This window comes from Lagenorhynchus albirostris, chromosome 1 (assembly GCF_949774975.1).
Source record: "Lagenorhynchus albirostris chromosome 1, mLagAlb1.1, whole genome shotgun sequence".
NCBI classification, from domain to species: Eukaryota; Metazoa; Chordata; class Mammalia; order Artiodactyla; family Delphinidae; genus Lagenorhynchus; species Lagenorhynchus albirostris.
This window is the reverse complement of record NC_083095.1, coordinates 138,381,006-138,396,827: the sequence shown is the minus strand read 5'-3', so window position 1 is coordinate 138,396,827 and position 15,822 is coordinate 138,381,006. Positions and strand designations below refer to the sequence as shown.

At 55.3% G+C, this 15,822-nt stretch overlaps 6 non-coding genes across 6 annotated transcripts; all 6 read right to left on the bottom strand.

Annotated features, from left to right (window-relative positions):
* Positions 1-2,210: 2,210 nt before the first annotated feature.
* LOC132505592 (small nucleolar RNA SNORD116) lies at positions 2,211-2,302 on the bottom strand. Its single transcript, XR_009535457.1, has one exon. It is a non-coding gene; the product is annotated as a small nucleolar RNA SNORD116 (small nucleolar RNA).
* A 2,424-nt stretch (positions 2,303-4,726) lies between these two features.
* LOC132505001 (small nucleolar RNA SNORD116) lies at positions 4,727-4,818 on the bottom strand. The gene has a single exon (XR_009535207.1). It is a non-coding gene; the product is annotated as a small nucleolar RNA SNORD116 (small nucleolar RNA).
* Positions 4,819-7,227: 2,409 nt separating this feature from the next.
* LOC132505603 (small nucleolar RNA SNORD116) lies at positions 7,228-7,319 on the bottom strand. The gene has a single exon (XR_009535464.1). It is a non-coding gene; the product is annotated as a small nucleolar RNA SNORD116 (small nucleolar RNA).
* Positions 7,320-9,788: 2,469 nt separating this feature from the next.
* LOC132504996 (small nucleolar RNA SNORD116) lies at positions 9,789-9,880 on the bottom strand. The gene has a single exon (XR_009535206.1). It is a non-coding gene; the product is annotated as a small nucleolar RNA SNORD116 (small nucleolar RNA).
* A 2,409-nt stretch (positions 9,881-12,289) lies between these two features.
* Positions 12,290-12,381, bottom strand: LOC132505587 (small nucleolar RNA SNORD116). Its single transcript, XR_009535454.1, has one exon. It is a non-coding gene; the product is annotated as a small nucleolar RNA SNORD116 (small nucleolar RNA).
* Positions 12,382-14,848: 2,467 nt separating this feature from the next.
* On the bottom strand, positions 14,849-14,940 carry LOC132504988 (small nucleolar RNA SNORD116). Its single transcript, XR_009535201.1, has one exon. It is a non-coding gene; the product is annotated as a small nucleolar RNA SNORD116 (small nucleolar RNA).
* Positions 14,941-15,822: the final 882 nt, after the last annotated feature.

The following is a 15,822-nucleotide window of genomic DNA, read 5'->3' as shown; positions in this document are numbered from 1 at the left end:
CACTTACTGCCACAAGGTTTCCACCAGGAAGCTCAAGGACTTCACGCCAACACCCCTCCGACACTCCTTCACCTTGCCTTGCCTCGCCTTGCCACACTGTCCTCACTTCACTGGGTATCATGGACTATCCAGAAGGCCCCACGCTGCTGCCGCCATTCATTAACTGGCACTCCACCTGGCTCGGGGTGAGAGAACACACGCACGGTTGAGGATGGTGCATGGGTGCACAGAGGGACAGAGCGTACCACCCAGTGATGTGTGCTCTATCTTGCCTCAACATTTCATTTGCTGCCCAGCTTGTCTGTGTGCCCACAGCCAAACATGAATGCATCATGAGGCAGACGGCTTCAGAGCACGTGGCCATCAGCAAAAAGAGCACCGCTGTCCATCAACCCCCTGGTACAGGCCCTGCAATTCCCCTCCTGAGCGACCTCCCCGCAGACACAGCATAAGGATGTCATCCTGAACTGCTGAGACACCCTCAGGGGAACTGGGGCCCCACCAACTTACAGTCACTGCCAAGCAGGGGAACACACCTGCTCTTGGCACATACGCTTCCTCACATTGCACTCCCCTTCAAGGGGAAACGTGGTCACTGCAATCTTCCACAAGGGAAGGGCCCTTGGCCGAATTCGATGACCTCCATTAAAAGTGGCTCGAAGGGACCTGTGACAAAGGGCACCTGAGGAACCCCTGGACTGACCAAGGGAGACTCACCAGCAGGCATGCTTCCTGGTCTCCAGCCAAGCCAGAGGCCCTTCCCTTGTACCACACGCAAAGCTAATGGCACCAGAGCAATTCCAATGCCCAAAGTTGAGTGTCAAACCCTTGCAGCAACTGGGTAACTGACCGCAGCACCATGCACTTTCGGACTCTAGGCCCATCAGTGACCTTGGAATAAGCGTGAGACCCTGGACCTCCAGAACCAATGTGTCACCCACAGTTGCACAACGAGAGAACCCAGCCATGAGCCAGGACCCTTGAAACGACATGACTTCTCTGGCCTGAGGCCAGGCACGCTGGAGACCATAGGGTTGCCACACCAGCGAGTGGCAGGACAAACTAACACCTGCACCACACATCCTCTCCTGCCCTTAAACCTGTAGCCTTTCCTTGGCCACCGACTCCCTTGTTTTGTGCATGGTTGCACCAAATGACCTCCAGGAAGAGCTCCAAACCTCAGAGAACGCTATGTGGACCGGGCATAGAAATGATGCTGGGCTCTCCTGAGGAACACCTTCATATCTTCAACACATGGGGGAACGTGGAAAGACATGGACAAAACACCCCACGGCCTCCAAATCGGCCCCCATGAGAAGACACAATACTGTGCCGCGAAGGCAACCATTCGCTGGAACAGTGACCTGCCATGAAGCAAATCAACAAAGGAGAGGAAAAGGGGGGGATTGTCCATGAACATGTACCCGTAATCCTTTCCTACACGTGTCTGCAAATATGCCTGAAGGCATCCCAAGGAGTTCTGGGAACCTAAAGGCCACCATCAATCTATCCACCTATGAGTAAACCTGTGGGTTTAGCCAACACTCTCACGTGTATTTCCCACTCGCCTTGCCTTTCTCTCTCCACCAGGATCCAAATGCCTCACAGCAAGGTGCCAGACCAGCCCTCACCAAAGAAGCTTGATTTCCCAGGGAATTGCCTAAGGCATTTTCCAGCCCCTCTACACACAACACACAAGTGGGACACAACCCGAGGAGGAGCCAAGGGCTTGGCCAGACTCTGGGGAACAGTGGCCCATTTGATTTCTCCCCATCATCAGAAGAAACCTAAACTGCATCCTGTCTCCAAAGCAGAACATGACACAGAAACCAGGCCTAGGACAGGACTCCTGCTCTGACCCTGATTGCAGAGACTTGTGTTTCCTTGAGGGCATGAGGCAATGACCAGAGGGCAGGGGAGGCCTATAGAACTCAATGGCAGGCCAGAGATCCACCAATGGCTCACACTTCCACACCCACCTGCATGCTGAACCGCAGAAGGGGACAGGAGACCTGGCTAGACTCAGGGGTCCAGAGTCATCAAGCCGTCCCCAGCATTCCCATGTGGATGGGCATCCCTTGTTCATTTCCAAATGGCTCTTTCCTCATGAGGAGGCCACCACCCTCAATGTGAACAACGTGGTTGCAGATGCCCAAGGTCGCAAATGCAGTGTGAACCTCTCTGTAATTTTCTTTTGGGAGCCACGTGCTGGACCTCAGTTCCAATGAGGAGACAGTAGAGATTGCTCACTCATTTTGTTCAGATTTCCAGGGAATGCATTTATGGGAGTCATCATTGATCCAAGCACCTGCTCAAAGGCTGGATGTGCAAAGTTGCAGCCTCCACCGTGGGAGGGCCAGTGAGCTCAATCATGTCAGCAGTCAGGAGTGGCTAGAGCCGAGCCATGGGGAAGGAAGTGCACCCAAGTGCCAGGGCATTGGAGCTTGGGTGCCCCTGGAAAAGCCAAGAAGGTGAGGGTGTAGTCTTGGTGCACAAGTACCTGTGGCCAAAAATCTACGTTTCTGCAAAGAAGTTCTGCTTACTGCCACAAGGTTTCCATAAGGAACCTCAAGGACTTCACGCCAACAGCCCTCCAAGACTCCTTCACCTTGCATCACCTTGCCGCACTGTCCTCACTTCACTGGGTATCACGGACTATACGGAGGGTGCCATGCTGCTGCTGGCATTCATTCCCTGGCACTCCACCTGGCTTGAGGTAAAAGAACACATGCACTTTTGAGGATGGTGCACGGGTGCACAGAGGGAAAGGGCGATACCACCCAGTGATGTGCACTCTTTCTCACCTCAACATTAAATTTGCTGCCCATCTTGCCTGTGTGTCTGCAGCCAATCGTGAATGCATCGTGGTGCAGACACCTTCAGAATGTGCGGCCATTAGCACAATGAGTGCTGCCATCCATTAACCCCCAGTACGGCACTGCAATTCCCCTCGTGAGTGACCTCCACACTGACACAGCAAAAGGATGTCATCCTGAACGCCCCAGAAAACCTCAGGGGAAATGGGATCCCTCAGCCTAAGAGCCACTGCCCTCCAAGAGAACAAACCCACTCTTGGCATATAGGTTTTCACTTAATGGACTCGCCCTCAATGGGAAATGTCGGCCCTGAGATATTCCACAAGGGAACGGCCTTGAGCCTAATGTGATGACCTCCATTAAAAGCGGCTCATAGTGACCCATGACAAAGGGCACCTAAGGAACCCCTGGACTGACCAAGGGGGACTCAACAGCAAGCATAGTTCCAGCCCTCCTGACAAGCCAGAGGAGCTTCCCTTGGACAACAGGCAAAGCTAATGGCATAGGAGCCATTCAGAGGCCCAAATTACCAGGGCAAACCCTTCTTGCTGTGGTGCCTTGCACTTTCACACTATGGACCCGTCAGTGAAAACACCTTGGAGAAGATGTGAGACCCAGGTCCTCCAGAAGCAACAGGTCACACACAGGTGTGAAATGAGAGAACCAGCCAACAGCCTGGACACTTGAACCTGCATAACTGGTCTGGCGTGAGGCCAGCCACAATGGAGAAAAAAGCTTGCAGCACAAGCGGGCGGCTGGACAAAATGACCCCAACACCACACACCATTTCCTGCCCATAAAACTGTAGACTTTCCTTGGCAGCCGACTCCCTTGTTTCCACATGGTTGTGCCCACTAACCTCCGGGAAGAGCTAACTACCTAAAGGAATGCTATGTGGTCTGAGAATAGGAATGATGCTGGGCTGACCTCAGAAACACCTTCACACCTTCAACACAGGGGGAACGTGGATAGACAGGGACAAACACCCCACGACCACCAAATCAGCCCCCATGACAAGACACCATACTGTGCCACAAAGGCAACCGTTCACTAGGCATAGGGACCCGCCATGAAGTAAATCGACCAAGGAGGGGAAAAAGGCGGGACAGTCCACAGAAGTTCTCCCGTGTTCCCTCTCTACACGTGCCTCCAAATGCTCCTGAGGGGATATCAAAAGTCTTCCTGGAAGCCTACGGCCTCTGTCAATCTGTCCACCCACAAGTAAACATGTGGGCTTAGCCAGCCATTTCATGTGTCTTTATCGGTAGCCTTGCCCTTCCCTCTCCACCGGGATCCCAACGTGTCATGGAAAGATGCCAGAGCCACCCCTCACCAAAGAAGCTTGCTGTGACTTATCTTGACTAAGGCATTTCCTAGCCTGTTCACACAGCACACACAAGCCGGAAACAACCCGAGGAGGAGCCATCAGCTTGGCCAACCGCCCGGGGACAATGGCCCATTGGATTTCTCCCCTCATCATGAGAAACCGAAACTGCATCTGGTCTCCCAAGCAGAACATCACAAAGAGCCAGCCCTAGGCCAGGAATCCTGCTCTGACCCTGACCATAGACTTCTCTTTCCGTGAGGGCACAAGGCAACGAGTAGCCGGTGGCGGCGGCCTGTAGAACTCAAATGCAGTCGATAGGACCACCAATGGTTCACGCTTCCTTTCCTAGCCGCATGCTCGTCCGTGGCAGGGGACAGAAGTCCTGGCTCGACCAAGGAACCCAGAGACGGCACGCTGTCCCTAGCCTTCCCACCTGCATTGGCATCCCAGGCTCCTTTCCCAATGGCTCTTCTCCCCATGAGACGGCCACAACCCTCCACTTGAACAACGTGGCTGTACACACACACACGGCAGCAAACGCAACCTCAACCTCTCCCTACTTTCCTTTTGGGAGCCACGTGCTGGACCTCGGTTCCGATGAGGAGACGGTAGGGTTTTCTCACTCATTTTGTTCAGATTTCCAAGGAATGCATCTGTGGGGGTCATCATCGATCCAAGCACATGCTCAAACGCCGGACATGCAAAGTTGCAGATTCCACCAAGGGACGGCCAGTGAGCTGAATCATGTCAGCATACAGAAGCGGCCAGATCTGAGCCATGGGGCAGGAAATGCAGCCAGTTCTCAGGTCACCGAAGCTCATGTTCCCCAGGAAAAAGACAGAAGATGAGGCTGTAGCACCGGTTTTCAGTTCCCGTGGCCAAACCTCTAGGTTTCAGCAAAGAAGTGCCACTTACCGCAACAAGGTTTAAACCAGGATCCTCATGGAATGTGCGCCAACACCCCTGCGAGACTCCTCCTCCTCCCTTCACCAGGTATTATGGATTATACGGATGGCCCCGGGCTGCTCTGCTGCTGGGATTCCGTCCCTGGCAGTCCACCTGGCTCGGGCTGAGTGAACACACGCGTGCTTGAGGATGGTGCACGGGCGCACCGAGGGAAAGGGCGATACCATCTAGCGATGCGTGCTCTATATCCCCTCAACATTTCATTTGCTGCCCATCGTGCCTGGGCGTCCGCACGTAAATGTGAAAGCAACGTGGCGTAGACGCCTTCACAGCGTGCCGCCATCAGGACGAAGAGCCCCGCCGTCCAACAACACCCTGGCCTCGGGCCCTGCAATTCCTCTCCTGAGCACTCTCCCCTCCATCACAGCTAAAGGATGTCTTCCGGAAACCCTGAGACACGCTCAGGGCAACTGTGCCTCCTCAGACTAAGAGCCAGTGACCTTTGGGGAACACACCAACTCTAAGCACATATGGCTCCACACAGTGGACGCGCCCGGAAGATCAAGAGATCTTCCACAAGGGAAGGGCACACGGCCGAATATGACGGCCTCCACCAAAAGCGGCTCATAGGGACCCACGACAAAGGGCACGTGAGGAACACCTGCACTAATCAAGGCAGACTCACCAGCAGGCATACTTCCTGGCCTGCTGTTAGGACAGACGACCTACCCTTGTCGTACACACAAAGGTAATGGCATGGGAACCATTACGATGCCCAACGTGGCGGGGCAAACTCTTGCGGCAATTGGGTCTCTTGCAGTGCTGCCTGCCACTTTCGCACTCTGGGTCCGTCAGTGACGTGACCTCGGTGAAACCGTGAGGCCCAGGTCCTCTAGAAGCAACGTGTTACCTACAGCCGCGCAACAAGAGAACCCGGCCAACAGCCTAGACACCTGAACCGGTATGACTTCTCTGGACTGTGGCCAGGCACGCCGTACACCACAGTCTCAAAGCACCAGCGGGTGGCAGGAGAAAAGATCCCCGCACCACACATCCTCTCGGGCCCGGAAACCTGTAGCCTTTCCTTGGCAGCCGACTCCCTTTCCGCGTGGTTTTGCCCAAAGACCTCCGGGAAGGTCTGCAATCCTCAGGGACTGCTAGGTGGGCTGGGTGTAGTACCGATGCAGGGCTGTACTGAGGAACACCTTCACATCTTCAACACAGGGAGAACGTGGACAGACAGGGACAAAACACCCCACGGCCTCCAAATCAGCCCCCATGAGAAGACACCATCCTGTGCCACGAAGGCAACCATTCCCTGGCACAGGGACCCGCCATGAAGTAAATTGACCAAGGAGGGGAAACAAGCGAGACACGCCACAGATGTGCTCCCGTGTTCCCTCTCTACACTTGCCTCCAAATGTCCCTGAGGGAATACCAAAAGTGTTCCCGGAAGCCTATGACCACCATCGATCTATCCACCCACCAGTAAACCTGTGGGATTAGCCAGCCATCTCTCGTGTCTGCTTCATTCGCCTTGCCCTCCTCTCTCCACCGGGATCCCAACGTGTCAGGGAAAGATGCCAGAGCCACCCCTCACCAAAGAAGCTTGCTGTGACTTATCTTCACTAAGGCATTTTCTAGCCCTTTCACACAGCACACACAAGCCAGACACAACCCGAGGAGGAGCCCTCAGCTTGGCCAACCTCCCGGTGACAATGGCCCATTGGATTTCTCCCCTTATCAGGAGAAACCTAAACTGCATCTGGTCTCCCAAGCAGAACACGGCAAAGAAGCCTGCCCTAGGCCAGGAATCCTGCTCTCACCCTGAGCCTACAGACTTCCGTTTCTTTGCGGGCACAAGGCAACGAGTAGCCGGTGGCGGAGGCCTGTAGAACTCAAGGGCAGGCGACCGGACCACCAAGGGCTCACGCTTCCTCTCCTACCCGAATGCTGAACCGTGGCAGGGGACAGCAGTCCCGGCTCGACCAAGGAACCCACAGACGGCACGCTCTCCCTAGCCTTCCCACCTGGATTGGCATCCCAGGGTCCTTTCCCAATGCCTCTTCTCCCCATCAGACGGCCACAAGCCTCAACTTAAACAGCGTGGCTGTGGACACCCACGGGAGCAAATGCAACGCGAACCTCTCCCTACTTTCCTTTTGGGAGCCACGTGTTGGACCACAGTTCCAAGGAGGAGACGGCAGGGATTTCTCACTCATTTTGTTCAGATTTCCAAGGAATGCATTTGTGGAAGTCATCGTCGAGCCAAGCACATGCTCAAACGCTGGACATGCAAACTTGCAGATTCCACCACGGTACGGACAGCGAGCTGAATCACGTCAGCATACGGAAGTGAACAAAGCAAAGCCATCGGGGAAGGAAATGCAGCCAGTTCTCAGGGCATCGAAGCTCGGGTTCCCATGGAAAAGGCCAGAAGGTGAGGGTGTAGCCCCGTTGCACATGTTCCCTTGGTCAAACCTCTAGGTTTTAGGAAAGAGGTGCTACTTACCGCAACAAGGGTTAAACCAGGATCCTCATGGAATGCGGGCCAACACCCCTGTGAGACTCCTCCTCCTCACTTCACCGGGTGTCAGGGATTATACAGATGGTCCCAGGTTGATCTGCTGCTGGAATTCCTTTCCTGGCATTCCACCTGGCTCGGGGTGAGAGAACACATGCGTTCTTTAGGAGGGTGCACGGGTGCACCGAGCGAAAGGGCGATATCCCTCAGTGATGCGTGCTCTGTCTCCCCTCGACATTTAATTTGCTGCAGATCTTGCCTGTGGGTCCGCAGGGAAACGTGAAAGCAACATAGAGCTGACGCCTTCAGAGGGTGCGGCCATCAGGACACAGAGCACCGCTGTCCAAAATCCCCCTGGTCTCGGGCACTGCAATTCCACTCCTGAGTGCTCTCCCATCCACCACAGCAGAAGGATGTCTTCCTAAACCCCTGAGACACCCTCTGGGCAACTGTGGCCCCTCAGACTAAGAGCCGGTGCCATCTAGGGGAACACGCCCGCCCTTGGCACATATTCTTCCACACAAGTGCCACGCTCTTACGGGGAAGAGATCTTCCACAAGGGAAGGGGCCTTGGCCGAATATGACGGCCTTCGTCAAAAGCAGCTCGAAGGGAACCGTGACAAAGGGCACGTGAGGAACACCTGGACTGATCAAGCGAGACTCACCAGTAGGCACGCTTCCTGAGCTGCTGCCAAGACAGATGACCTACCCTTGGTTCACACACAGAGGTAATGACATGGGAAACATTCTGAAGCCCAACGTGGTGGGGAAACCCTTGCAACCAAATGGCATGGGAGCCATTCCAATGCCCATTGTGGCGGAGAACACCATTGCACCAACGGGGTCAACTGCGGTGGTACCTGGCACATTCACACTCCGGGCCCGTCAGTGACGTGACCTCGGAGAAACAGTGAGGCCCAGGTCTTCTAGAAGCAATGTGTGACCCACAGCCATGCAATTAAGAGAACCCAGCCAACAGCCGAGACACCTGAACCGCTATGACTCGTCTGGCCTGTGGCCAGGCACACCGGATACCACAGTCTGGATGCACCAGCGCGTGGCAGTAAAAATGACCCCCGCACCACACACCCTCACCCGCCTTTAAATCTATAGCCTTTCCTTGGCAGCCGACTCCCTTTTTTCCGCATGGTTGTGCCCAGTGACCTCCGGGAAGATCTGCAAACCTCAGGGAACGCTATGTGGGCCAGGTTTAGTAAAGATGTTGGGCTGGACTCAGGAACACCCTCACACCTTCAACACAGGGGGAACGTGGACAGACAGGGACAAAACACCCCACGACCTCCAAATCAGCCCCCATGACAAGACACCATACTGTGCCACAAAGGCAACCGTTCACTAGCATAGGGACCCGCCATGAAGTAAATCGACCAAGGAGGGGAAAAAGGCGGGACAGTCCACAGAAGTTCTCCCGTGTTCCCTCTCTACACGTGCCTCCAAGTGCTCCTGAGGGGACATCAAAAGTGTTCCTGGAAGCCTACGGCCTGTGTCAATCTGTCCACCCACAAGTAAACATGTGGGCTTAGCCAGCCATTTCATGTGTCTTTATCGGTAGCCTTGCCCTTCCCTCTCCACCGGGATCCCAACGTGTCATGGAAAGATGCCAGAGCCACCCCTCACCAAAGAAGCTTGCTGTGACTTATCTTGACTAAGGCATTTCCTAGCCTGTTCACACAGCACACACAAGCCGGAAACAACCCGAGGAGGAGCCATCAGCTTGGCCAACCGCCCGGGGACAATGGCCCATTGGATTTCTCCCCTCATCATGAGAAACCGAAACTGCATCTGGTCTCCCAAGCAGAACATCACAAAGAGCCAGCCCTAGGCCAGGAATCCTGCTCTGACCCTGACCATAGACTTCTCTTTCCGTGAGGGCACAAGGCAACGAGTAGCCGGTGGCGGCGGCCTGTAGAACTCAAATGCAGTCGATAGGACCACCAATGGTTCACGCTTCCTTTCCTAGCCGCACGCTCGTCCGTGGCAGGGGACAGAAGTCCTGGCTCGACCAAGGAACCCAGAGACGGCACGCTGTCCCTAGCCTTCCCACCTGCATTGGCATCCCAGGCTCCTTTCCCAATGGCTCTTCTCCCCATGAGACGGCCACAACCCTCCACTTGAACAACGTGGCTGTACACACACACACGGCAGCAAACGCAACCTCAACCTCTCCCTACTTTCCTTTTGGGAGCCACGTGCTGGACCTCGGTTCCGATGAGGAGACGGTAGGGTTTTCTCACTCATTTTGTTCAGATTTCCAAGGAATGCATCTGTGGGGGTCATCATCGATCCAAGCACATGCTCAAACGCCGGACATGCAAAGTTGCAGATTCCACCAAGGGACGGCCAGTGAGCTGAATCATGTCAGCATACAGAAGCGGCCAGATCTGAGCCATGGGGCAGGAAATGCAGCCAGTTCTCAGGTCACCGAAGCTCATGTTCCCCAGGAAAAAGACAGAAGATGAGGCTGTAGCACCGGTTTTCAGTTCCCGTGGCCAAACCTCTAGGTTTCAGCAAAGAAGTGCCACTTACCGCAACAAGGTTTAAACCAGGATCCTCATGGAATGTGCGCCAACACCCCTGCGAGACTCCTCCTCCTCCCTTCACCAGGTATTATGGATTATACGGATGGCCCCGGGCTGCTCTGCTGCTGGGATTCCGTCCCTGGCAGTCCACCTGGCTCGGGCTGAGTGAACACACGCGTGCTTGAGGATGGTGCACGGGCGCACCGAGGGAAAGGGCGATACCATCTAGTGATGCGTGCTCTATATCCCCTCAACATTTCATTTGCTGCCCATCGTGCCTGGGCGTCCGCACGTAAATGTGAAAGCAACGTGGCGTAGACGCCTTCACAGCGTGCCGCCATCAGGACGACGAGCCCCGCCGTCCAACAACACCCTGGCCTCGGGCCCTGCAATTCCTCTCCTGAGCACTCTCCCCTCCATCACAGCTAAAGGATGTCTTCCGGAAACCCTGAGACACGCTCAGGGCAACTGTGCCTCCTCAGACTAAGAGCCAGTGACCTTTGGGGAACACACCAACTCTAAGCACATATGGCTCCACACAGTGGACGCGCCCGGAAGATCAAGAGATCTTCCACAAGGGAAGGGCACACGGCCGAATATGACGGCCTCCACCAAAAGCGGCTCATAGGGACCCACGACAAAGGGCACGTGAGGAACACCTGCACTAATCAAGGCAGACTCACCAGCAGGCATACTTCCTGGCCTGCTGTTAGGACAGACGACCTACCCTTGTCGTACACACAAAGGTAATGGCATGGGAACCATTACGATGCCCAACGTGGCGGGGCAAACTCTTGCGGCAATTGGGTCTCTTGCAGTGCTGCCTGCCACTTTCGCACTCTGGGTCCGTCAGTGACGTGACCTCGGTGAAACCGTGAGGCCCAGGTCCTCTAGAAGCAACGTGTTACCTACAGCCGCGCAACAAGAGAACCCGGCCAACAGCCTAGACACCTGAACCGGTATGACTTCTCTGGACTGTGGCCAGGCACGCCGTACACCACAGTCTCAAAGCACCAGCGGGTGGCAGGAGAAAAGATCCCCGCACCACACATCCTCTCGGGCCCGGAAACCTGTAGCCTTTCCTTGGCAGCCGACTCCCTTTCCGCGTGGTTTTGCCCAAAGACCTCCGGGAAGGTCTGCAATCCTCAGGGACTGCTAGGTGGGCTGGGTGTAGTACCGATGCAGGGCTGTACTGAGGAACACCTTCACATCTTCAACACAGGGAGAACGTGGACAGACAGGGACAAAACACCCCACGGCCTCCAAATCAGCCCCCATGAGAAGACACCATCCTGTGCCACGAAGGCAACCATTCCCTGGCACACGGACCCGCCATGAAGTAAATTGACCAAGGAGGGGAAACAAGCGAGACACGCCACAGATGTGCTCCCGTGTTCCCTCTCTACACTTGCCTCCAAATGTCCCTGAGGGAATACCAAAAGTGTTCCCGGAAGCCTATGACCACCATCGATCTATCCACCCACCAGTAAACCTGTGGGATTAGCCAGCCATCTCTCGTGTCTGCTTCATTCGCCTTGCCCTCCTCTCTCCACCGGGATCCCAACGTGTCAGGGAAAGATGCCAGAGCCACCCCTCACCAAGGAAGCTTGCTGTGACTTATCTTCACTAAGGCATTTTCTAGCCCTTTCACACAGCACACACAAGCCAGACACAACCCGAGGGGGAGCCCTCAGCTTGGCCAACCTCCCGGTGACAATGGCCCATTGGATTTCTCCCCTTATCAGGAGAAACCTAAACTGCATCTGGTCTCCCAAGCAGAACACGGCAAAGAAGCCTGCCCTAGGCCAGGAATCCTGCTCTCACCCTGAGCCTACAGACTTCCGTTTCTTTGCGGGCACAAGGCAACGAGTAGCCGGTGGCGGAGGCCTGTAGAACTCAAGGGCAGGCGACCGGACCACCAAGGGCTCACGCTTCCTCTCCTACCCGAATGCTGAACCGTGGCAGGGGACAGCAGTCCCGGCTCGACCAAGGAACCCACAGACGGCACGCTCTCCCTAGCCTTCCCACCTGGATTGGCATCCCAGGGTCCTTTCCCAATGCCTCTTCTCCCCATCAGACGGCCACAAGCCTCAACTTAAACAGCGTGGCTGTGGACACCCACGGGAGCAAATGCAACGCGAACCTCTCCCTACTTTCCTTTTGGGAGCCACGTGTTGGACCTCAGTTCCAAGGAGGAGACGGCAGGGATTTCTCACTCATTTTGTTCAGATTTCCAAGGAATGCATTTGTGGAAGTCATCGTCGAGCCAAGCACATGCTCAAACGCTGGACATGCAAACTTGCAGATTCCACCACGGTACGGACAGCGAGCTGAATCATGTCAGCATACGGAAGTGAACAAAGCAAAGCCATCGGGGAAGGAAATGCAGCCAGTTCTCAGGGCATCGAAGCTCGGGTTCCCATGGAAAAGGCCAGAAGGTGAGGGTGTAGCCCCGTTGCACATGTTCCCTTGGTCAAACCTCTAGGTTTTAGGAAAGAGGTGCTACTTACCGCAACAAGGGTTAAACCAGGATCCTCATGGAATGCGGGCCAACACCCCTGTGAGACTCCTCCTCCTCACTTCACCGGGTGTCAGGGATTATACAGATGGTCCCAGGTTGATCTGCTGCTGGAATTCCTTTCCTGGCATTCCACCTGGCTCGGGGTGAGAGAACACATGCGTTCTTTAGGAGGGTGCACGGGTGCACCGAGCGAAAGGGCGATATCCCTCAGTGATGCGTGCTCTGTCTCCCCTCGACATTTAATTTGCTGCAGATCTTGCCTGTGGGTCCGCAGGGAAACGTGAAAGCAACATAGAGCTGACGCCTTCAGAGGGTGCAGCCATCAGGACACAGAGCACCGCTGTCCAAAATCCCCCTGGTCTCGGGCACTGCAATTCCACTCCTGAGTGCTCTCCCATCCACCACAGCAGAAGGATGTCTTCCTAAACCCCTGAGACACCCTCTGGGCAACTGTGGCCCCTCAGACTAAGAGCCGGTGCCATCTAGGGGAACACGCCCGCCCTTGGCACATATTCTTCCACACAAGTGCCACGCTCTTACGGGGAAGAGATCTTCCACAAGGGAAGGGGCCTTGGCCGAATATGACGGCCTTCGTCAAAAGCAGCTCGAAGGGAACCGTGACAAAGGGCACGTGAGGAACACCTGGACTGATCAAGCGAGACTCACCAGTAGGCACGCTTCCTGAGCTGCTGCCAAGACAGATGACCTACCCTTGGTTCACACACAGAGGTAATGACATGGGAAACATTCTGAAGCCCAACGTGGTGGGGAAACCCTTGCAACCAAATGGCATGGGAGCCATTCCAATGCCCATTGTGGCGGAGAACACCATTGCACCAATGGGGTCAACTGCGGTGGTACCTGGCACATTCACACTCCGGGCCCGTCAGTGACGTGACCTCGGAGAAACAGTGAGGCCCAGGTCTTCTAGAAGCAATGTGTGACCCACAGCCATGCAATTAAGAGAACCCAGCCAACAGCCGAGACACCTGAACCGCTATGACTCGTCTGGCCTGTGGCCAGGCACACCGGATACCACAGTCTGGATGCACCAGCGCGTGGCAGTAAAAATGACCCCCGCACCACACACCCTCACCCGCCTTAAAATCTATAGCCTTTCCTTGGCAGCCGACTCCCTTTTTTCCGCATGGTTGTGCCCAGTGACCTCCGGGAAGATCTGCAAACCTCAGGGAACGCTATGTGGGCCAGGTTTAGTAAAGATGTTGGGCTGGACTCAGGAACACCCTCACACCTTCAACACAGGGGGAACGTGGACAGACAGGGACAAAACACCCCACGACCTCCAAATCAGCCCCCATGACAAGACACCATACTGTGCCACAAAGGCAACCATTCACTAGCATAGGGACCCGCCATGAAGTAAATCGACCAAGGAGGGGAAAAAGGCGGGACAGTCCACAGAAGTTCTCCCGTGTTCCCTCTCTACACGTGCCTCCAAGTGCTCCTGAGGGGACATCAAAAGTGTTCCTGGAAGCCTATGGCCTCTGTCAATCTGTCCACCCACAAGTAAACATGTGGGCTTAGCCAGCCATTTCATGTGTCTTTATCGGTAGCCTTGCCCTTCCCTCTCCACCGGGATCCCAACGTGTCATGGAAAGATGCCAGAGCCACCCCTCACCAAAGAAGCTTGCTGTGACTTATCTTGACTAAGGCATTTCCTAGCCTGTTCACACAGCACACACAAGCCGGAAACAACCCGAGGAGGAGCCATCAGCTTGGCCAACCGCCCGGGGACAATGGCCCATTGGATTTCTCCCCTCATCATGAGAAACCGAAACTGCATCTGGTCTCCCAAGCAGAACATGACAAAGAGCCAGCCCTAGGCCAGGAATCCTGCTCTGACCCTGACCATAGACTTCTCTTTCCGTGAGGGCACAAGGCAACGAGTAGCCGGTGGCGGCGGCCTGTAGAACTCAAATGCAGTCGATAGGACCACCAATGGTTCACGCTTCCTTTCCTAGCCGCATGCTCGTCCGTGGCAGGGGACAGAAGTCCTGGCTCGACCAAGGAACCCAGAGACGGCACGCTGTCCCTAGCCTTCCCACCTGCATTGGCATCCCAGGCTCCTTTCCCAATGGCTCTTCTCCCCATGAGACGGCCACAACCCTCCACTTGAACAACGTGGCTGTACACACACACGGCAGCAAACGCAACCTCAACCTCTCCCTACTTTCCTTTTGGGAGCCACGTGCTGGACCTCAGTTCCGATGAGGAGACGGTAGGGTTTTCTCACTCATTTTGTTCAGATTTCCAAGGAATGCATCTGTGGGGGTCATCATCGATCCAAGCACATGCTCAAACGCCGGACATGCAAAGTTGCAGATTCCACCAAGGGACGGCCAGTGAGCTGAATCATGTCAGCATACAGAAGCGGCCAGATCTGAGCCATGGGGCAGGAAATGCAGCCAGTTCTCAGGTCATCGAAGCTCATGTTCCCCAGGAAAAAGACAGAAGATGAGGCTGTAGCACCGGTTTTCAGTTCCCGTGGCCAAACCTCTAGGTTTCAGCAAAGACGTGCCACTTACCGCAATAAGGTTTAAACCAGGATCCTCATGGAATGTGCGCCAACACCCCTGCGAGACTCCTCCTCCTCCCTTCACCAGGTATTATGGATTATACGGATGGCCCCGGGCTGCTCTGCTGCTGGGATTCCGTCCCTGGCAGTCCACCTGGCTCGGGCTGAGAGAACACACGCGTGCTTGAGGATGGTGCACGGGCGCACCGAGGGAAAGGGCGATACCATCTAGTGATGCGTGCTCTATATCCCCTCAACATTTCATTTGCTGCCCATCGTGCCTGGGCGTCCGCACGTAAATGTGAAAGCAACGTGGCGTAGACGCCTTCACAGCGTGCCGCCATCAGGACGACGAGCCCCGCCGTCCAACAACACCCTGGCCTCGGGCCCTGCAATTCCTCTCCTGAGCACTCTCCCCTCCATCACAGCTAAAGGATGTCTTCCGGAAACCCTGAGACACGCTCAGGGCAACTGTGCCTCCTCAGACTAAGAGCCAGTGACCTTTGGGGAACACACCAACTCTAAGCACATATGGCTCCACACAGTGGACGCGCCCGGAAGATCAAGAGATCTTCCACAAGGGAAGGGCACACGGCCGAATATGACGGCCTCCACCAAAAGCGGCTCATAGGGACCCACGACAAAGGGCACG